The following is a 23,320-nucleotide window of genomic DNA, read 5'->3' on the forward strand; positions in this document are numbered from 1 at the left end:
TTGTTGTCTATAAAGAAGAAGATCAGTCTTAGCTCGAACTACATTAAATACATCCAGCCACTCATTGTCCACATTTTATATTGCATACTTCCCTGTTTGCTTCTAAAATAAGTAGCTATTGAACTTTCTGTGATAATGAATAATGAAGAAATTAGCGAAATGAGATGTGGACTGACGATTACTTGCATCGAATTCTAAAATGCTTTAAAACTGTTTAGAACATATGGGTATCTTGCATTTATCAGAAGTAATTCAGTGAGTTGTGTTACGTTGGTGGTCATATTTGGCTTTTGTTAATTTTGATTCAAGAATATAAAACTGAGTTTGATATACCACATTTTCAGAATCAGCAGATCAAATTTTATATTAAAAACTCAACGTTGCGTATATATAATACTCAAAAATGTGTTGACAAGTCTGGTTTCCTGGAAGTGAGTTTTGGTTTGAATTTCGCACAAAAAGCTATACGAAGGCTATCTGCGCTAGCGATCCCTAACTTAGCAATTTAAGACTACAGGAAAGGGAGTTAGTCATCATCACTTACCGCCAACTCTTGGGATACTTTTTTGCCAACAAATAATGGGATTGACCGTCACATTTGAAAGCCCACACGGCTGCAAGGGCAAGCATATTTGATAGGACGGGCATCCGAACACGCAACTTTCAAACTGTTAGTCAAGGGCCCTAACCACAGTAAGTCCGTAAAATTATCGCTGGCCCACCGATGACAAATTAATCATATCAACAACACTATAAGATTAAAGATAAAGATTAAGTTATTTAGTGGGTGAAACAAAACCTAACTTCAAATGTCTGGCAGGCATAGTGGTAACAAGCTCTTAATTTAAAATGTCTTCAAATGGCTTAGTCTAAAAACTAAGTACGTTAGCAACCGGATTTCGATACCTGTAGTGGGCAGAGGTCGGTAGCTCAGGGTGTAGCTTTATTCTTACCAACAAACAAACAAATGCTTAAAAAATAATAAAAATGATATACATCTATTTTCCATAACACTTATGCGTACACTAATTATTTATGTTTGAAATGCCATTTTAATGACTCTTTTTTAATGTCTTTCATAAAAATGTTCTATTTTTCTAATATTACTTATTTTTATTTGAATGTACAGACTTGAAAATACAGTTTAGAATTCGTGAAAGGAAACAAAAGCGAATAAAAACTGGGGTAATTTTGGGCTAGGACTGTTTTGCTAATGACAAAATTACTACAGTTTTGGTTTGAATTGCATAGGAATGTTCACGTGTATCCTTTAAAGCACCGACAATCTTAATGTCCATCCTTAATATTCCTAAGACTTGTGTTACAGTCTTGTAAGCTTAACTGAAATACAGAAAATTGAGTGCGATTTTTTTTACTGTACTTTTCATGTCATAGTTTACTGATATCAAACAGTTGGTTTGTTTATATTTTGTAATATCTTTAATCTGAGCTTTTATAAGTTCATGTCACGGATATTGACTTTATTAAAACCCTTATACTTAGGGTGACAATTTTCTTAATATCGTCTTCATGTAAAAGTATTATAAAAGGTGAAGAATAAAATAAGCAGTTGTTTAAAGTAATTCAAAAAAATGCTAGTTTTTTTGTTAGTAGGAATCTAATCTGGTGTTATACTAATATGGAACTGTTTTATTGATAAAACGTGATTTCTTTGGTTAATTTTTGATAAAAAACTATTTATTTTATTATTTAAACAATTATTATAATTTTATATAAAATGTCAGTGTTACCTTTTGAAAGATATTAACTCCTCACCATAAGCTGCATATTTTTTTATTATTATTATTTAAGCTAACTTTGAAAATAACTGACATTTGGCTAAATAGCTAGAATCAAGGATAAACAATTTAATAGGCCCCGTCATGGCCAGGTGGTTATGGTGTTCAACTTATAATCCGAGGATCGCGGGTTCGAATCATGCTTGTCCTTTCAGCCGTGGGGTGTTATAAAGTTTCGGTCAGTCCCATTATTCGTTGTTAAAAAAGTAGCCCAAGAGTGGGAGGTAGGTGGTGATGACTACCTGCCTTCCCTCTAGTCTTATGCTGCTAAGTTAGGGACGACTAGCGCAGATAGCCTTCGTGTAACTTTGCGTGAAATTCAAAACAAACAAACATAACAATTTAACTGGTTTTAAGACCGATACTTTGATTTATTTTTTTTAAGATGCGGCTTTAATATAAAGAAAATCTGTAAGGATCTTTGGTACTAAAAATTGTTCCAAATACAAAAAGAATAAAGCAATAAAAAATTAAAGATATGAAAATTGATATGATTTCAATAACACGTGCATGAAAACACAAACACACGTAAATACATTTTGTAGAACATTTCATTTAAACGCATATACAGAATAGTGTGACAATGTAATTAGCCAGACGATTATGTGGGCCTTATAAGTACAGAAATGTAGTAACTTCATAGTTTATGTTAATTCAGCTGATAAGAGTAAGGATCTCTCCGGTTTTTAATGGAGAATGATAGTGGATGCCCCTGTAATAAGACAATCTTCATAAGAAATAATATCCTGACTATTTGATTGACCAATTATTCAAATACATTTAACATTTATGCTTGCTATTGTGAACAACTATGGTTGCCAACCTCTGATGACTGAAGTTAAATAATTAGATTATTGTTTTAAATACAATGACATTAGTTGAGGATAAGTTACAGTTTTAAAAGTTTTGAGTAAAAATGAAAATACGTTTATAATACAACCAGATGAAAGTAACAATATTGTTTTACTTAATACATCTGATTACAATTTAAAGTTTGAAAATATTTTGAACGATAATACTAAACTTATGAAAGTTAGTAAGAACTCTATAACCTTATCCCAATATAACATTGAATTTCATTACCCGTGGTAAGAGGGCACAAATAGCTCATTCTTTAGCTTTGTATTTAACGACAAAACAAAACACTATAAACATCAAAAACTGAAGTGCAAAGATATACTTTATAATTAAAAATAGAGGAAACTTAAATTAAATTAAACCATTTCTTATATTTCTTACTGTATTCGATGGTACGGCGGTAAGTCTACGGAACAACACTAAAATCAGCGGTTCGATTCTCCTCGGTGGACTCTGTACATAGTCCGATGTGGCTTTGCTATAGGAAAACACACACTTTTCCTATTACTTTTTTATGGTAATCCTAAAATTCACAAATTAGGTTGTACTGTCAGGCCTCTTGTCTGAAATATTGAAAATTGTAATGATGAAATTGCTGGTGTTTTAATGAAATATTTTGATATACGTACACGCAATGAATATACTGTAAAAGACAGTTTTATGTTTTTCTAATAAAGAAGATACCTTTAAAATAGCAACTGAATTACTTGTATCATGAGGATAATGAACTTAACCCAATTTTTTTTCAAGCAGTTGTTGAAGTTTGATTCTGAGGACTCGCATTTCCTTTTCAGTTGTGTCATTTAGAGATTGATGGGGGCCTGGCATGGCCTAGCGCGTTAAGGCGTGCGCTTCGTAATCTGAGGGTCGCGGGTTCGCGCCCGAGTCGCGCCAAACATGCTCGCCCTCCCAGCCGTGGGGGCGTTATAAAGTTACGGTCAATCCCACTATTCGTTGGTACAAGAGTAGCCCAAGAGTTGGCGGTGGATGGTGATGACTAGCTGCCTTCCCTCTAGTCTTACACTGCTAAATTAGGGACGGCTAGCACAGATAGCCCTCGAGTAACTTTGTGCGAAATTCCAAAACCCAAACCAAACCAGAGATTGATGGTGTTGCAATGAGCTCAAGACAAGTACCTGGGATGATTTATAATCAAGTTCATACTGTTACGATGGACGAAAGACTAGCATCTGGGATGATTTATGATCAGGCTGATGTTGTTACGATGGACGCGAGACTAGCACCTGGGATGATTTACGTATGATCAAACTGATGCTGTTACGATGGACTCGAGACTAATATCTTCTTTTATCAAGGTTTTTTGTGTTTTCATAAAGAACAGTTACTAAAGAGGCCCTTCTGAAAACTTTAAATCAATATATATCGCAAGTATCTGTATGATACTTCTGTTACGTCAAAGTCCCTGGACAAGTAAATCAGTTCTTAGAATGTTTCAATAATTGTCGTCGTAGTATCAATTACTGTTGAACATCGTAATGATCACAAACCTGCCTCTATGAACACCTTGATCCATATGAGTGAAGATAAAATTTGAATGTGAAATTTTTGTTAAAAAACAGAACGAAAATACATTTACAGGTTTATATTTTCATGCTATTAGTTTTATTCCATTACTGTTTTAGAAAAATTTATTCTAGGTCTTGGTTAATTGTGCTTACAAAAATCTGGTACATTTGAATTTCTACATAAAGAATTAAATAACAAAAAATGTTAAAGAAGAATGCTTTTTTTCCAAAACTGTTATTAGAACCATATGAGAATAACTAGAATATATTTTAAGCGTTAATAACTCTTATATAACTTACCGAAAACAAAATATCAGTAGTACTAATGTAAAGTGGCAGGCATGCGATGTTTTTGGTTGGTTTTTGAATTTCGCGCAAACCTACACGAGAGCTATCTGCGATAGCCGTCCCTAATTTAGCAGTATAAGACTAGAGAAAAGGCAGCTAGTCATCACCACCACCGCCAACTCTTGAGCTACTCTTTTACTAAGAAATAGTGGGATAGACCATAATGTTATAACACACCTACGATTGAAAGGGCGAACCCCCGACCCTCATATTACGAGTCGAGTACCTAAACTACCTGGCCATGCCGGGCCCGTGCAATATCAGTGAAGAAACAGCTAACTACGTGTATACAAGCATTTCCTTGTGTACTTATCCACATATATACCTGCGTGTGATTTTTAGACTAGAATGTAAACTACAAAACTTCTTCATATTTAAAGACGAAACATCGCCTCTAATAACACCAAGCGTTTATGAATTTAAATACCCTAGATGCAGCTCTAAGTATATTGAGTCTACTACCATATGATTAAAACATGTGTACAAGAACATGCGAATTTCTTATATGCAACAAATCCAGTATCAAATATTACGCTGTTCAAGACTGTTACATAGTATTACATTCCTCTACATACAGACCTATCAGAACGTAGTGACGAGAAAAGTTTACGTATCAAAGAAACCTTGTTAATGCACACATTAAGATCGTAACTAAACGAACATGGTTCATCAACTAACTTATTATTAAAACTTGTATTTGTTAATACGGCATGTAAAAATGAATAGATATATTAATAAACTTTAATTTGTCTACAAAACTATTACCAACTATATTATACTACTTATAATTATGTAACTCTATTGCACTCTTAGATGATTTTATTTGTCTTTCGCAAAGTCGTCAGTTTTGTTTTTGTTCACGGTAATGATTATGGGAAACAGCTAGCCTATTTTACTTTAAAGCTAACAAAGGAGCTTTATTATTGAAAATAGTCTATACTGTGTGACTAAATGTTACACTGTATTATGAGATACTTATTTTTGTACAAAATGCACTAACAGATATCAAACTATTACTTTGCAATCCAGCTAAACCTATGAAACTGAAATCAAAGAAGGTTTATTTTTTCTTATAAAATGTCATGCTTTCAGCAAGCAGTTTTAGAGAAAATTCGAGTTCATAATGAATGTAACTAATGAACAAGAGTTAAAAGGAAATTATTTGCCTATTAAAACGTATTTCAAGCAAGAATAAATATGTAAATACAACATATGGTGAAATATGATTGGATAATATTGCTTTAAGTAATAACTTACTCAGTTTAAAACATCAATAAGAAGAAAGACGGACATAGTATTAAATAAAAGTAAGTGCCCAAAATGGGAAAGATATGAATGATATGATATATATTAATCCCACGTACCTATGTTGAAAACTCATGAATTTACAAAATGGTACCGGCCTTATTCTATGGCTTGACGAAATCGTTTTCGTTAATATAACAATTCTGTGCTTGCTGGAGAAATAAAAATTAAACAACATACGCGTATATGTATGTACAATAAACTACTTCTTAAATAAATAATCAGTTCTTTAAATTTACTCTATAAGAGACCCGTGTAATTGTAACGTAATATGACAAAACTTTTTTTTTTTTCAGTCAGTGACTGATTATACTGCGGGTGAAGTATTCAAGGAATTAAAAAAAAATAAATTTCATTACCCGTTTATTTTAGTTTTTGTTAACAATCAATATGACAACATTTACAAAGAATACAGGTGCCAAAACATGTGTAGAATTACATTGTTAAAAACATTCTACAACTTATTTTAACGCTATTGACTATTCCTCGGGTCAGTAAGTTACACATCTAGTATAAAAGGATAATCATATACTTATATATGTCTGACAGATTTAAAACACATAACACGGTTGTTTAATACAAATCAGTCAACATGTTCAATCGATTAATGTGTGCGTCTAAACAATCAATAATAATAAAATTTACGAAATAACGATAAATACTTTCACTAGAAGTACAAAAAAATAGACATGATTTGTTTGTAATTGTGTGCAATTGCAGTCATGTAATAACTTTTACCAGAAGAGTCGTTAGTTAACATTCTGTGATAATAATTATAATTAATAGTTTTAATTATGAATTACAGTGCCAAACCATATAAAGCTATCATGAGCACTCTGCCCTAGATCATCAGCTGGGAACCTTTGCAACTTGTCTCTAAGGAAAGCAATTATTTAACAGCATTCTAAATCTTAAGCATAAAAAATCATCTGCTTTAAAATAATGTTTATTATATTGATGGTTATACATAATACTAGAATTACTACTACTGATTGAACAAAGCTATTAACTATATTGAAACGTGTACATTACGTAAACATAATTCAAACATTGTACATCCCTAAATCATTAACGCTACAACACCTAGAAATAAGAATTCACTCTCGCTGTCTCACAAAGCAAAACATTATGATACAGCTTCCCAGAAGCAGCACGAAGACGGAGTTGGAAACAATAAAACATGTTCTTCTCAAAATTACAGAAAGCGACGAACCCCAAACTAACCCTATCACTAAAAAAGCATCTAATATTCGTAAATGTCATTTTAAGAAAAAGCCTATGTTTGTTGTCGTAGTAGCAAGGACTCAAACCGAAGTGTTCTTCGCCGAAAGAGTAATATGTTATCCACTCACTCGAGGAGAATGTCACAAAGGATGTCATTAATTGAGTTTTTCCCTTCATCAGGTTTGTAGATAGTTTGATGTCTATTAACTTTGATCATATTGTATTGTGGCGACTAAACACTCTTGTGATTTTATTATTATTATTATTGTTGTTATTCATGTTTACCTATACTTTCCTCTTTATAAAATAGTTAGAATATCAACTGTTTCAGCGATGTTTTCTTACTTCTTAGTGTCAAATGTATTGCAAATATTTTTCGTTTAGAATCCAGACGGTGTAAGGCTCAAGTTTTTTCCAGCATCTATGGACTTACTGTGGTTTGTGAGTTTTATGTATTGGTAACTATCACGCCTAGCAATAAGGGTTTGTTATCTTATTCTATTTTCATTGTAAAAATTATTGCGGGTTGTTTTATGTCTTGTCTGGTCATATTGCAAATGTATCGTCAACGCATGCCAGCTACGTTCTATAGATCTATGAAATGTTCATGTAAAAGTGATATCGATGAGCCCATATGACTTCTTTTTATTCATAGTATTTATCTTTGCGATGGAAGTAATTTATGTTGACACAGATAGATTTCAGTTTTAAAACATGGAAATCACCAGCTGTGTGTGCTCCTATAACTAATTAGAAGAGAGTGAATTGAAGTGAATCCACATGTATAGGGATAATGCTGTAGCGTACTGTCAGTCATTTGATTGTTTCTATTCCAAGTTCTTTCTGATGTTTCTTGAAGTTATGACAGAAAGCAAAACATAATTCATAACATCATCTATGAATGTGAACTCCTGTACAGTGGAAAAACACAGACGATGTAATGAAATGGAATGATGTGAAAATAACGGGTTATGAACAACACATAAAACAGAAAGATACAAGAAACTCTCTTTACCCACCTAAATGATAATACTCTCATTCAATCGAGCATAGAAGCAAGCAAAATAAAGGAAGTTTTCTACATTCAAATAATTAATAACCCTCAGTCAACATAGTACACATTCATCAAAACCCGGATACCTCTTTAGAAATATCAATAGTTATTTGATTGAAGTTTTAATTGGGGGATTCGGACACAAGTCTTTCTATCAAGATTTATGATCGAACCCTCACTATAGCAACCACAAAAACAGTCACTTTCATGGGTTATCTGAAATAGTAGTAATTTAGTAGCTTAGTAGTAATTAATACGTAGTTAGACAATGTATTATTAATTAATTATTAAATTAAAATGGTCGTATACTGTATTAATCATGACAATGATTGATATCCGATTGACAAAACCTTACGTTAAGTATTAGAATAAATATATTGAAAATATTTTTTATGGAAGTGTTTATTAATATGTTGTCAACTTTCAGTCATTGAAACACATAATATAAACAAGTGGTTTTCTATTTGTTTATGCCGCGTACTCCAAGTCAGATCTTTAAGTAGTTTGTTTGGAATTAAGTACAAAGATACATAATTGTTATCTGTGCTCTGCCCACTTTGGATATCGAAGCCAGATTTGTAGTGGTGTGATTCAGCAGACATACCACTGTGCCATTGAGGGGTTCTTTAAGTCAGCCGAAAGCCCTTGACATATATAATTTTTCTAAATAACAACATAAGAGTAGTTTATGTTTATACAATTAAAAATAAATAAAAAATAAATAATTTAACAATATACTCGAATATTGACCACTAGGTAGTTGAATATGTTGATAACTCACCCAAACTGTTTTTACGTTTTCTGATATTTTTCGAACTTCCAGAAAGATCTCCGTATATCCCCAGGGGTAAACGTAACAGGTTTGTAACTCCTGATATAAAGTAACAGTAACCAATAAATATTTTTGGAGAAGTACGTTATTCAATAGCTAATAAAACGAGGTTTACAATACTCTTAGAGGCACGCAAACCTAATAAAAATGTTACCATTAACTGGATACTTTCGGTATTTTTTCAACATTTCGTTGAAATTGGAAGTTTGACTCGTTGCCGTTGGCTTAGGAGTTTGGCGCTTAGTGAAGAAAAAACATGTCTAGACTTTCATTTTTTATATCTTAAGAAATAAATAAGATCGATTACCATTACTCTTTCAAGTCATATAGTGTAGTTGTATTTTGAAATTATCCCAATGCGCCAACAAACACGTTACAATGAAGAAACTTTATTTAGTCTGTAGAATGTATTATTTTGTCCCTTCTGTCTGGTAGGATATAATTTCATTGCAATACCTTTCTCAATCCATTTTATTTTAAATAAACTTAAATGTTTTATGAAAATCCTTGTAAATTGTTATTTAAATACTTACCTGGCCTTCCATATGAAAATATGTCATGTGCGACAGTACCGTAGTGCCTTATCGTTTATTATTTTTAATTATCTACAAACTGGTGCTATGAGTAGGGAAAAAAGGGTTTCAAAACTTATTGAAATTGGATAATCGGTCAGTAACTCTTTCTCAAATTAAGCTATCTAAATGTATTAAAATTAAAACTTAGAACTTTGTAAACATGTCTAAACATAAAGGCATTTGTTACATAAATTATTTACAACTGTTGTTAATCGTATATTATCTGAGTGTGACCGCTACGCTACCACGGCCTGAAACATCGCAGTTTTAATCGCTTAAAAATGAAAAGTTCTATCCTAAAGCTTATCAAAATATTAACTTCGAATTTTAATATATGACATATTAATATGTTTGTAATTAAACACAAAGTTGCCACTGCAGATATCAAACTTTAATTTATTGCGAGGGATGTTTTTTTTTTCGAAAATAAGATGTCAATACCATGGGGAGAATCAAGTAGAGGTCGAATTTAAAAACAATCATTTTTATTACTTCGAGAAAATATTTTTGAAAATTGAATTTGTTGCAAAATCATAAATTAAGCTTTTGAAGAGGATACCTTTAAAAAAACTAAACCATCTAGATATTTTGCAAGCGCTTAAGAAACAAAAGTTTATGCAATGATATCTATTTATTTCATTTTTGCTAAAGCATGTGTTTGTTTTTGAATTTCGCACAAAGCTACTCGAGAGCTATCTGTGCCAGCCGTCCCTAAATTAGCAGTGTAAGACTAGAGGGAAGGCAGCTAGTTATCACCACCCACCGCCAACTCTTGGGCTACTCTTTTACCAACGAATAGTGGGATTGATCGTAACATTATAACGTCCCCACGGCTGGGAGGGCGAGCATGTTTGGCGCGACGGGGATGCGAACCCGTGACCCTCAGATTACGAGTCGCACGCTTTAACACGCTTGGCCATGCCGGGCCATTGCTAAAGCAATTTGCTATATATGGGCAATGTAGTTGGTTTTTAATTCAGAAAAAAGTAAGTACAACAATGATTTAGCTTGTTCCCAATTTTATATTAGCCATTAAAGTTTGGCTTAGATTTGTCGTTATAATTAAAACTTCGATATGTACGTGCGCATGTCCATTGTTAACATAACTAAAGACAGATATCTAAATCTTTATTTTTACCATAAATTTAAATAAATGTTTCGGTACGAAAATCAAGCTTAAAACTGTGTGTGTATATAGTTTCAATTATAATTAAAATTGGAATGCAAATTTTGATAATTAATTGAATAGTTTTCAGGTAGTTTACCTTCACAATTTCACCAAGGTATTTTTGTTGCTTATTGGTTAGTAATCATTACAAGGTTTTCTGCGGGTATTTATATAATTACGAAACGAGACAAGCGTTTTCCCCACATAGTTTAAGCTGTGCAATTTTAGAATTTTTTTATATAAACGTTTAAACAATCTAATTTTCTGACAGTCTTTACACATTTTATCTTTATAAAAATATACACTAAACTTTAAAGAAAATATTTCAAACGTAAAATGTAAAACTTGAACCCCTATACCAGTGAACAGGAAGCAGCCCCAATGGGGAGCTACTTTTAAAAATACAACGCCCTTATGAGAAGCATTGTCTAAGGTTTGAACTGCTAACGTTTATGAACGTTTAAAGCGTAATTAATGTTATGCTTTTAAGAACATATATGTTTATAAAGTACGTGTAGAATTTATAACAACAAATCATTTCGAAGTGTCAGGTATTTAAGCACCTAATATTACCATTAGCTCTTTCACTCCTGTTCTATACTAATCACAAAAATTGTGAAAATCACCGATAATAATGGTAAGAAGAAGAGGAAATGATTTAAGCATGATAATTCTAAGTTACGTTGAAAAACGTATGATTATTCTAACATCGCTGGTAAAGTCTTCTCTTACTTTTTTATTATACTTCTAAGATACAGCTTCCTAGAATAATTAACAAAATATCAAAGAAATGTAAATTGTATTATTTTGGGTTTGCTACAAATAGGGTGTTACCCAGTGTGTGTATTTACAGCAAAAACGTCTGTTCCATGAAAAGCAGGATGAGATATTTCAACATAAATAATGGGAACACACTGAAGATTATCCTTCTCTGTATTATAATTGTACTTTACTAAAGTTTAGGGGGGAAATACTGTTGTGACTTAGTTAAGTCCAGTACTTTTTATCTGGTTCTAGTTTGGACAACAACGTTTTGTGTTTTTTCTTTCTCAAACACAGTAATACAGTTTGTCACTTATCTTCAGGCCTGGCATGGCCAAGCGCGTAAGGCGTGCGACTCGTAATCCGAGGGTCGCGGGTTCGCGCCCGCGTCGCGCTAAACATGCTCGCCCTCCCAGCCGTGGGGGCGTATAATGTGACGGTCAATCCCACTATTCGTTGGTAAAAGAGTAGCCCAAGAGTTGGCGGTGGGTGGTGATGACTAGCTGCCTTCCCTCTAGTCTTACACTGCTAAATTAGGGACGGCTAGCACAGATAGCCCTCGAGTAGCTTTGTGCGAAATTCCAACAAAAAACAAAACAATGACTTATCTTGCTTGTCTCTGTTGTCTAATTGGTCTATATATATTGGTGATTATCACGCTCTCCTTGAGAGGTTATAAACCTGACAGTCACATGGGAAGATAGAGTTGTTACAAACTAAGTTTGCCAACATGCCATTGATCAACGATCAAAAATGATGTTCCCCATGTCAATCTGCCCGTTCTAGCTTTTAAAAAGTACAGTTGATCTCGAACACACTTAGTGGACGTTTTTCCTTATTCATCTTTGTTTCATCATTATGAAGTATCTAAGCTCAGTTTTTTTTTGGTTTTTTTTTCAAGCTTTGCCTCTCCATTACTTATTGCTATCCTTACAGAAATATTTTTTCTTTCATCCTAAAGATGGGAAGGATTATTGGTTTAAAACTAAAACCGAATAAAAAAGGTTAGCTTTATATAATAATAGTCAGATTCGTCTTGTTTATTTCCAAACTCTACATTTTCATGTAGCTTTTCACAAGAATAACTGAAACAATAGCGAGAAAATTATTAATGAATTTGCAATGGCATTATTCAAGTAGAAAAAGAGAAAAATGTAAAGACGATGCAATATCAACGAACAAAAATGAATATAAATAGCTGGAAAAAAAAAAAGAATTGCAGAAAACTTGCAAGCACCTGAAAGTTGAGATAAGGCTTACTGGACTTGAAAAGTCAAATAGAAAACATAACTCTACACGTTATGAAATACATTGCTGGTATTTTAGCGGTTAATGGGCCACATGATGCCACATTTCTAGATAGTATATGTTTGTGCGTGCCCTATGACATTATTTTGTTTTTTAATATTATTTACTCGTCTCCATGACGACAAGAGGTTATGGATATAACCTAAATGTATTCTCTTATATCTGTGGTAACTTTGTTGTAAATTTGATCTAAGTGAAAGTTGTTTTTTCTTCCTAATTTGTAAAAAAAATCTTTGGGTTGAGAAAAAGAAGTAAATATTATTTTGAAATCTGCGTAGCTGAATTATAAAGAATGCGTCATTAAAAATATCTTCGCCAAACGTTCAAGACATTGATTTACTTTACCTTAGGTTTGGCATGACCACGTGATTAAGGCACTCGACTAGTAATATGAGGGTCGAGGGTTCGAATCCCCGTCACACCAATCATGCTCGCCCTTTCAGCCGTGAGGGTGTTATAATGAGATGGTCAATCCCAGTATTCGTTGGTAAAGAGTAGCCCAAAAGTTGGCGGTGAGTGGTGATGACTAGCTGCCTTCCCTCTAGTTTTACACTGCTAAATTAGCTAGCACAGATAGCCCTCGTGTAGCTTTGCGTGAAATTCTAAAACAAATAAACAAACAATATTTTAACTTAAAGCCATCCAACACTTCAACAAATCAAATACAATTACTACACTTTTATTATGATCTTCGAACTAGGTGATGCCAAAGTCGAAACAAAAAGACTTTTAAAGCTCATGACCTTACCTGAATTAGAAGGAAGTGTCAAGCCTTGTGTCTTAAAGTGTTTATGTCATCATTCACAAAGCCTTATGTACAAAATCAGTATGCCCGATTTTTATATTACACCTAAGAGATTATATGCGGCAGCTGTAACTGTAATTCAAAATTTTATATCTCTTAATTGCCCAGTTTTACATAGTTTTTGTAATTACTCTAACCATATTTTTACAAGTTTGTCGTCAATTTTAACGAATAGTTTGTTTGTTTTGAATTTCGCGCATAGCTACTCGAGGGCTATCTGCGCTAGCCGTCCCTAATTTAGCAGTGTAAGACTAAAGGGAAGGCAGCTAGTCATCACTACCCACCACCAACTCTTGGGCTACTCTTTTACCAACGAATAGTGGGACTGACCGTCACATTATAACGCCCCCACGACTGAAAGGGCGAGCATGTTTGGTGAGACGGGGATTCGAACCCGCCACCCTCGGATTACGAGTCGAACGCCTCAACGCGCTTGGCCATGCCGGGCCTTAACGAATAGTAAAATCACGGTTGTCAATAAGATTTATTTAATTCTCTCTTAAAGGTGTTTCTATATTACACGTATTTCAACAAGAGTCGTTTAAACTTTTCTTTTCGAGAGTTTTAGAGCAAAGGTAATCGTAATAAGTGCAACTGTTATCTACTTGTCAGCTTCTTGATACAAATTGACAATGCTTGTATAAATATGAGATTTCATGTCGTTGAAAGCAGTAACAGTAATGGTCTGGTGTTCAGGGCACTCGACTCGCAACTGTGAGTTGCAGGTTGGAATTCACGTCATCATATATATTCGCCCTTTTAGTCGTAGAGTCATAGTAATGTGATGGTCAGTCCCTATAATTGTTTGTGGTAAAAGAAGAGCCCAGGAATTGGCGGTGAATAATTTTAACTTTCTGCCTTCCCTCTTAATCTATCACTATTAAATTAGGGACGGGTAGAGAAGATCACCCTCGTATAGCTTCGGACAAAATTCATATATATATATATATATATATATCAAAACTGCTACAAATAACAGAGAACTTCCAATTGGGAATTCGAATTGTTCGAGTAATAGAAAAATATAGAACACTTTGAAATCTAAATTTCAAAAGAATCAGAAAACGTATACTTTTATAATATTTAAAAAAACAACGAATTATATAAAAGGAATTGAGGATCAAATTTTGTTTCATGACAGAGGGAGACACTGTTCATAGCTTCATTTAAGTTGGTTTACTGAGCTGTGCGTACTGCAGAGTTTAAACCTTGAATTTTAACGCCATAGATTCTCAACTTTGTTGAATTACCAACGGAAAAACAAATGAAGGGCCTTGGTGTGATTAATCACACCTTAAGTCCAGGAATAAATAGATATTTTACGAAACAGCCCTCCAAATCGTCATCACACTATGTCGATGTTGCGTATTTGCCAAATCGTTATCTGTGATTCGAAAGGTACAGTGGTTTTTCTTTCAGAATGTAAGCAGTTTAAAGTTTCTTTATCTTATATACGTTGAACAAATAGATCTAAAGTATTTTGAACTAAGATCAAATACAAATCCATGTAAATGTTTAAGTTGTTAAAATATTCACTTGGGCTTTTCGCTTATTTATGTATCATTAATAGGATTACATTTTGAAAGACATGTACGTATATCTACCTCATAATCTGATGAGACAGCAGAAAGTCCACTGTCCCATAATACGTTCGTAGGATTGCAGTTATTCATAAGTTATTTCAAGGTTTTGTTGATTATCTGTTGTTGTGGCATAACACAGGATTAACCTACTGACTGCTTATTAATCAGCAGCAGTTCAATGTGAATGTATCGTGTACGATGTAGGTCTTTCAAAAATTCCGTGCGCATTTGGAACAGCCGCAGAGAATGGTTTAAGGACTTTTAATACAAATATTATATTTACCGAATGTTTCAGTGGTTCGTTTACACGAGGTGATAGCAAACTAATATGTTATCGTTGTCTAAAGTGAAGGTTGAAATTAGAAATGCAGACATATTTCTTGTTTGTTTGTTATTTTAATACCATGTAGAACATGGCCTAACGGCTAGTGTGCCGAGCTGCCGACTGAGGGTTTGACGTTTGAGTCGTAATGGTGCTGCATGCTCTCCGCATTTTCAGCTGTGGACTCCTTAAACGAATAATTGTGAATCCAATTACTTGGTTCAAAGAACTGAAAACCCATTGTGGGGACTAGTGCAATATTCGTGTCCATATGTCACAATAATCAAATCCAAGGTATCGTTCAGGTTGCAAGTTCTATTTCCAATGAAATAAATCTATGCTTGAAAATACTTTATCGAATCTTTTTTATCAATATTATGAACTGCTAACAAATATTTTGGAAACGATTAGTTTGTACCAGCTGAAAGATAGACGTTTGATAAATGTCATTAACATATTAATATTATGCAGTCAAAATAGCTAACAATTACAGGAAATTGAGTTCTTTAAAATATTTATGTGCGTTTGTTTCAAAAAAGTAACTACGTTGGTCTTTCTAGATTTTCTCGCTGGTACAGCGGTAAGTCTACGTATTTACAACGCTAAAATCAAGGGTTCGATTCCCCTTGGTGGACTCAGTAGATAGCCCGATGTGGCTTTGCTATAAGAAAACACACACACTTTCTGGATTTTACATTTCAAAACTAATTTGTACCTTACTCGATATAAAGGCTAAAAGACTAGTTCAGGGTCATCAGGTTCAGAAATAGTCATTCTATTTAATATTGTTGCTGTTTTGTAAGGCAAGCAATCAATAACATTTTCCGCCTATAGGATGACTCTTATCAAGACTCGTCTCACTGCTACAACTATAACTCTATAACTGGAAGTCTGTAGTGTCGCATCGCGGATCGATCACTGTGAATAACCATAGTTTGACATGATAAACACCATGCCACCCTCGCAATACACGTACTTTCGTTTTAACGTTAAACAGTCTAGTTTATATGTATCTCAATGTTTTCAGTTGTTAGATTTGACACATGAAGAAGAAGAAGTTGAAACTAAACGATTAATTCAATATAGGTTAAGTCAAATACTAGCATTTGTTTGGTGTGAAAGGGATACTTCTATTTCGGGACAAAACAAAAAGTGAAGGAATATGTAGTTCAACATATATATTGTAATACAACTATGTACTCCCTGTACCTTGGGTTAAGGCGTTCGATCCGTAATCCGAGGGTCGCGGGTTTGAATCCCCGTTGCACCAAACATGCTCGCCCTTTCAGCCGTGGTGGCGTTATAATGTTACGGTCACTCCCACTATTCATTGGTAAAAGAGTAGCCCAAGAGTTGGCGGTGGGTGGTGATGACTAGCTGCCTTCCTCTAGTCTTACACTGCTAAATTAGGGACGGCTAGCTCAGATAGCCCTCGAGTAGCTTTTCGCGAAATTAAAAAACAAAACAAACCGTCTTATAAATCTTATAAACTATTTTGCATCATTTTATATACGTTGAAGGAAAAATCCTTTGTACATAAATGTCTTTTTTAAAAGTGATCCTATGAAGTCTTAACACAGGAAATGCTATTTAGAATATATTCGTTGTATTTTGATAAGTAGTTTTTTTACTAATAAATCGTGTTCGTTTTTTTATTATCAACAATGTTTTTAATATTTAATCAAGAACATTTTCACTTGACATAAATGTATTATTCTCAATGTGAATAACAATTTTTGCCAATTTCCATCGATAACAATAAGAAAAAAATGTATTTTGCGTGACGTAAGAGCTTTGTGTATTCGTTACAGAAAAAGCAGGAAATGTGAAACATACATTCTCACAATTATATTTCTGTTGTTCAAACTTTTTTTATACTATTTGATGTATCAACGACACATACATTTGGAAAGTTGTTTCTGTTTTAATATCTTTTCATACGCAATAAAACATGTACGTGTTGTATACGGTACAATAAGATAGAGGAAGCCTCATCATTAAATAACAGCAGTTATGTTTTTATAGGTCATTTTGTCTATCTTTTTAAAACGTTACGTCTAATCACTACTTGGAATGCACGTCATAATTGAACAGCATTACTTCTGTCACATAATCTAGAAATTGCCCTTTGCTGTTCAACTCTTCAACGCTCTCAATATCTTTTATCAGGCTATTTCCATGTCAAAGTTCCTTAGGTTCTTAGCTAGCTTAATACGTTAACCACTGCTTCAAAAATATAAATTAGATTTGCTTAAATCATAAAAGTTTATTGAATTAAATTGTTTATTTATTACTTTATGTATGTATATATACATATGAAAAACTGAAATGAGCAAAACAAAAAAAAAGTCCAAAAATATCTATATATCAGCTTGAGAGCGGCAACAAGTATCTTTGTACCAAATTTCATGTGAATTGGTCGAAACAAGGCTAAGTAGTTGACCAAAACCTCTAAAATTATAATTTTATTTAACGTTTTGGGCCCTCTCCGAAAATGATCAAAAATTAGCATATCCCACGTTTCTGTATGTATATGTATGGTACCTTTAAAAAGTACCTTTCTATCAAATCAGGTATAAATTAGCCAAAATACGGTAGAGTAACTGTGAAAAAATCCTAGAATTATAATCTCTTGTTGTATCTTAATCCCCGTATAATTACTTAAAAGGAGCAAGTCCTCCATCTTTGTTTGCCAATTGGATCCTTAGAAAAATATATTTTTGCCAGATCCTATGAAAAATGGTCAAAATATGGCTGAAAAGTTAATCAAAATCCCTAAAATTCTTCTTCTTATAGGAGCTTTGATCCCCCTATAAAGACTCAGAATGAGAAAATTTAGCTTTTTTCATGCAAGTATGTGAGGCGCATGAAAATTCATAGTAGTAGTAATTTTCCTCTTGATTGATGTAAATGTGAAAGCACAGGTGTAAAAAATATACAGTTTGGGTTGTTTGATCTTTTACCTCATAGAATACTTAAAAAGGCCTAACTTATAAACTTGAAAAGGTTTACGGATGAATTGTACCACGTTATAACCCTATGAAGTTTTAAGTCAATCCACAGAGAAATGTTTGAAATAGAGACACAACATCTCTCTTTGCGGAGACGTAATTAGTATCAATCAATGTTTGTTTGTTTTTGAATTTCGGACAAAACTATCTGCACTAGCCATCTCTAATTTAGCAGTGTAAGACTAGAGGGAAGACAGCTAGTCTTCAATACCCACAGCCAACTCTTGGGATGCTCTTTTACCAACAAATAGTGGGACTGGCCGTCACATTATAACACTCCCACGGCTGAAAGAGAGAGCATGTTTGGTGTGACGGGGATTGGAACCCGCGAACCGTAGATTGCGAGTCGAGTGCCTTAACCATCTGGCCATGCCGGACCATGATGAAAGAAGTTACAAACCTGGAGTTATTGTGTGAATCGCCGTATTTTCTTACATTCGAAAAAATCCGAAATATTACACACAAAATTTTACCATTTTTCATAACTTATACAAATTAAGCAATAATTCATTATAAGAAATGTGCAGGCTTAGACCAAATAATAAAACAAAACATACTTAAATGCTTACATGTGAATTTATTAAATGAATCTACCTTCATTCATGGATGTTAAGCATAGAATGTACAATTATAAACTTAGATGTTTGCTCGTATTTTCTTTTTAAAAAAAAAGGAACACATTTTCTACTAATATATTCTACACGAATACAACGTTGTAATTAAAAAAAACTGCTACACCCACAACGGGTATCGAAACCCGATTTCTAGTGGTATAAGTCCGCAGACATTTTGCTGTGCCACTTTAAACTATCAATAACATCTTAGAATACTGTGCCTAAGGGTTATGTTATCGATTCGATTATATTCCTTTTTGTATTTACATTTTTTTTTAATTTTCTGTAATACATTAATTAAACAAGTTGGTAGCCGATTCACAAACACGCACACATAAAATATATTGAGTTGCCGAAAACGCTAATGGTTCATAATTGACTATGGATTGGCCTTCGACTTCAGTCTCTATACCTTGGGAAAAGATTATAATTACACGTTCATATACAATTCTAAAAATGTTATTAATTGTTATCGTGAAACAACTTAGAAATGACTTTCAACTCATTTTCCTATCATTAGCTGACCTTGATATTCAAGACAGTTTTTGTTGCTTGAAGCCAACATTCTTCTCTTATTCTGTGCCAAAGAGTTTGGAAGTTTCTCTTTACTTTTTTAATTGGGGAACTTTCGGAATTACGTTTAAATCACAAACTTGAGGAGGCTTAATTATTTCATTGTATTTATTTTTGAATTTCGCTCAAAACTACACGAGAGCTATCTGCGCTAGCCGTCCCTCATTTCGCAGCGTAAGTCTAGAAGGAAAGCTTCTTATCATCACCACCCACCACCAATTCTTGGGCTACTCTTTAATCGACGAATAGTGAAACTAGTCGTCACATTATAACGCCCTCACGGCTGAAAGGGCATGTTTAGTGCGACGGAGATTCGGACACGCAACTCACAGGTTTGGAATCGAGCGCCCTAACTACCTGGCCATGCCGGGCCTATATAAGAACATTACACTCTTTCTGTGATCGTAATTCTTGTGATACTTTGCATAGGTCCCACTTTTAAACCTGTGATGTGGGAGTAACTTATGCAAACAAGTAGATTATTTGCACTGAACTATATCTGAAATGTTTGAATTTGTAAAATAAAAATTTATAAAGTAAAACGTGGTTTCGTGGTTACATATTTAAAAGTATTTTGTATTTAATAAAATATGTTTACAATTTGCACAAAAAGTCTTAGAAAGAATGTATTTTTATTCGTTGTTAAGCACACGATATACCATAGTCTATATGTGTTATGACCACCACGGATAGCAAAACCTGATTTTTAGAGTTGTAAGGAAGCAAACTTATCGTTGAGCGACATAGAGGCTAAAAAAAATTATTTTACTTTCTATAATTTTCCAATTTTAATCGGGGGTCAAGTTGAAATTCCAGTAAAGCAAAAAATGAATTATTTGTTTTAGATTTTCACAGAAATCTACATAAGGGCTATCTGCGTTCAACCGGTCTTACTTTTTAAGGAAAGCAACTCATTAACAGCACCAGATGTCAACCCGAATAGTGAGATTTTTCCATCATTCTTACAGCGCACTAACGTCTCCAAAGTGCAGAAAGCATTTCTGGGACAAATTACACGACTTGTCTGCCTAGCACTTTAGCGTCCAAAGAGTGCCGCCTTACGCTTATTAACTCCATCAGTGGAGAGTGTAAGAGGGAGGATGGGATGATATAATTGAATATGAGGATTTCATAGTTCAAATATTTACCACCAGATGGAGTCGTTATGGACGCGTTGCTTGGCCGCCATAACTGCCGTTTTCTAAATGACTATTGATCACCTCTAAATATATACTAAACTTGTGAAAGTAAGGAATGCATTTCTAAACTGTTCATAGTTTCTTTCAGACAGTGTTCTGTAGGATATTTAATGTTTCACAAATCATACTTACATTTCTAAATAGTTTCAATTATAAGTTCACAAAACTAATGAACTGATGATGTCTGTTTAACATTATTTCACATGTAAGAAAAGATTGTGACACCACCTGATCAAATGTAAAGCTTTTTTCCAAAACATCTTGGAAATAGTGACGTCACCAACACACAATTTATTAAAAGTGACTCATTCGAAGGTCAGTTTTGAGTTGACTAAGTCTTCATGGTTTTTCAAAGTAAATACTGTGTTGCAATGTAGTATTAGATTACAGTTTGATGAAAATACATCAGTTAAAATAAATAAAGTGTGACAGTCTAAAATATTTGATATTCAAGACTAATGAAAGATCTAGTCCACAGGATTATAATGACCAAATCTACTTACAACAACTAGCTAGCAAGCCCAATGACCAAGTGATTAAAGTTTTGATACGAATTCAGTGTTTTCAACAAAAAAAAAAAAAAAACAGTTAATTTTATATTAATTAATAGTTACTTTTATAGGTCACTAAATATAATCAGTTAGACCATAATGCAATACTTATATACAATATGTTTAATAATGAACTCTACATATGTACATTATACTTTAATTGCTGAAATTCAAAAGTTGGCAAACATACTTCTTTATATAACATTTAAATGACTATTTTATTACTCAGCATAGATTATTATGTACTATACTGGAAAACTATCAAAGTGTTTCAGTGCACTTGATCCCAAGTGGCACAGTGGTATTCTGCAGACTCACGTTAGTAAAAAAACCGGGTATTGATACTCTTGGTGGACAGAGCACAGATAGCTCATTGTTAAGCTTTGTGCTTAACTCTAAATAAGCAAACAAAAAATCAGTCCACTTAAAATAAAACGAAAGTTCTATTCCACACAAACGTGTGATACTTACAATATATTTACAGAAACGTTTATTAAAATAAAAGTATATTGTAATACACTCTCGCTGTGTATGTATTTACAATATACTCAAAATAGATGGTTCATTTTACAAAACTCTAAATATGTAACGATGCATATTAGTTAAATATAATTTTTGTATTTAATTAAACTGTACGTTTATAAATTGTAATTTTTCAATAATGAAGCATTGTTACTGTCTAGATAAGTTCATTATATAGTCATACAAAACTCTAATTGTATATTTTCAATATCTGACAGGTTAGCGTACAGTTTATACATGCTGCACCCAACATACAGCAAACAGACTGTATTAGTTGACTTAGAACAAAAGATCAATTTTTCTTAAATACATGATACTTCATTATTTTATAATTACGTCATGTTTAGAAACATTGTTGCTGTATATTAGATGACGATTTCAAATAATTGACAATGGCTAGTTTTGATCTATCTAACAGCAGTGGTAAGTTTATTTTGTAACACTTTTTAAATCAAACACCAGGTAAAGGTTTTGTTTGTATTAACATTTCCATTACGATTTATTACACTTACAATCAATGTCATAACAAGTACACACAGAACACACTAATTCTTTAAAATATCTTGGAGAACACCAATCACAATGTTAATTACACAAAAAAAAAACATACTCTTTCACCTTTATGTCAGTTGTTTAGTAACTGATTTTTGTTACAACCAAAAATTAATAAATGAATGATTTACTGATTACTCATATATTTCATTTTTAAAAGTTCATATGACATTGAAACTATCTCATAGATCCATATGATCTTGAACTTGTGTCAAAGATGATCACGCGTGCACTTATGCTGTGAGAGAAGGATGATGGCATCATTGTCTGACCACGTCATCAATGGTTAGAAAGACGAAACTGTCGTTAACTTAGGGGTCATCAAGTATTATTATTTTTTAAAAAAAAGTTACTAATACTTAAAGTTGCAAAACTTACAATTATCTATACGTTATTCAATCTAATTCATACAAAAAATATAAATTCATAAAACTTTGCGGTAAAATTTCTATGTCATTGAAAGCCATTAAATAAGAATAAAATTCAAAGTTCTATTTGATCAGTAACATTTCGGTCAAACATTGTCACTGCTTTATTCTTAGGTGGTTGTCACCTGGGCACTGACACAACAGTTAAGGGTAAGGTTGCCCCTGTGTCAAATACTTCTGTATATACTTGTTTTATCACATTATTAGTCATCTAGAAAAACCACAACAATACCGAAAAATTAAATAACAGCCATTATCATAAAAGAACCTTTAGTTATAAATGAAGTAATTATTCTTCGACTACTTCAAAACAGTTATACTTCCTCTCGTGGATTTTGAAACTGTTACCGAAATATGAATTATCTTAACATTTACACTTTACCACATTTAAAAAAATCACT

At 33.1% G+C, this 23,320-nt stretch overlaps 1 long non-coding RNA gene across 2 annotated transcripts in view; it reads right to left on the bottom strand.

The window, feature by feature from the left end:
* Window positions 1–2,209: 2,209 nt before the first annotated feature.
* LOC143254622 (uncharacterized) overlaps window positions 2,210–23,320 on the bottom strand; it is a 51,039-nt gene continuing 29,928 nt past the window's right edge. Inside the window, exons 3-5 of one of the 2 annotated variants that reach the window (XR_013030283.1) lie at window positions 13,105–13,361; window positions 3,039–3,220; window positions 2,210–2,511 (exon numbers count right to left, since the gene is read on the bottom strand). This is a non-coding gene — a long non-coding RNA (uncharacterized LOC143254622). Of the gene's footprint in view, window positions 2,512–3,038; window positions 3,221–8,895; window positions 8,986–13,104; window positions 13,362–23,320 lie in introns of both variants that reach the window. The other variant, XR_013030282.1, reaches the window with a different exon arrangement.

This window comes from Tachypleus tridentatus, chromosome 6 (genome assembly GCF_004210375.1).
Source record: "Tachypleus tridentatus isolate NWPU-2018 chromosome 6, ASM421037v1, whole genome shotgun sequence".
Lineage (NCBI taxonomy): Eukaryota > Metazoa > Arthropoda > Merostomata > Xiphosura > Limulidae > Tachypleus > Tachypleus tridentatus.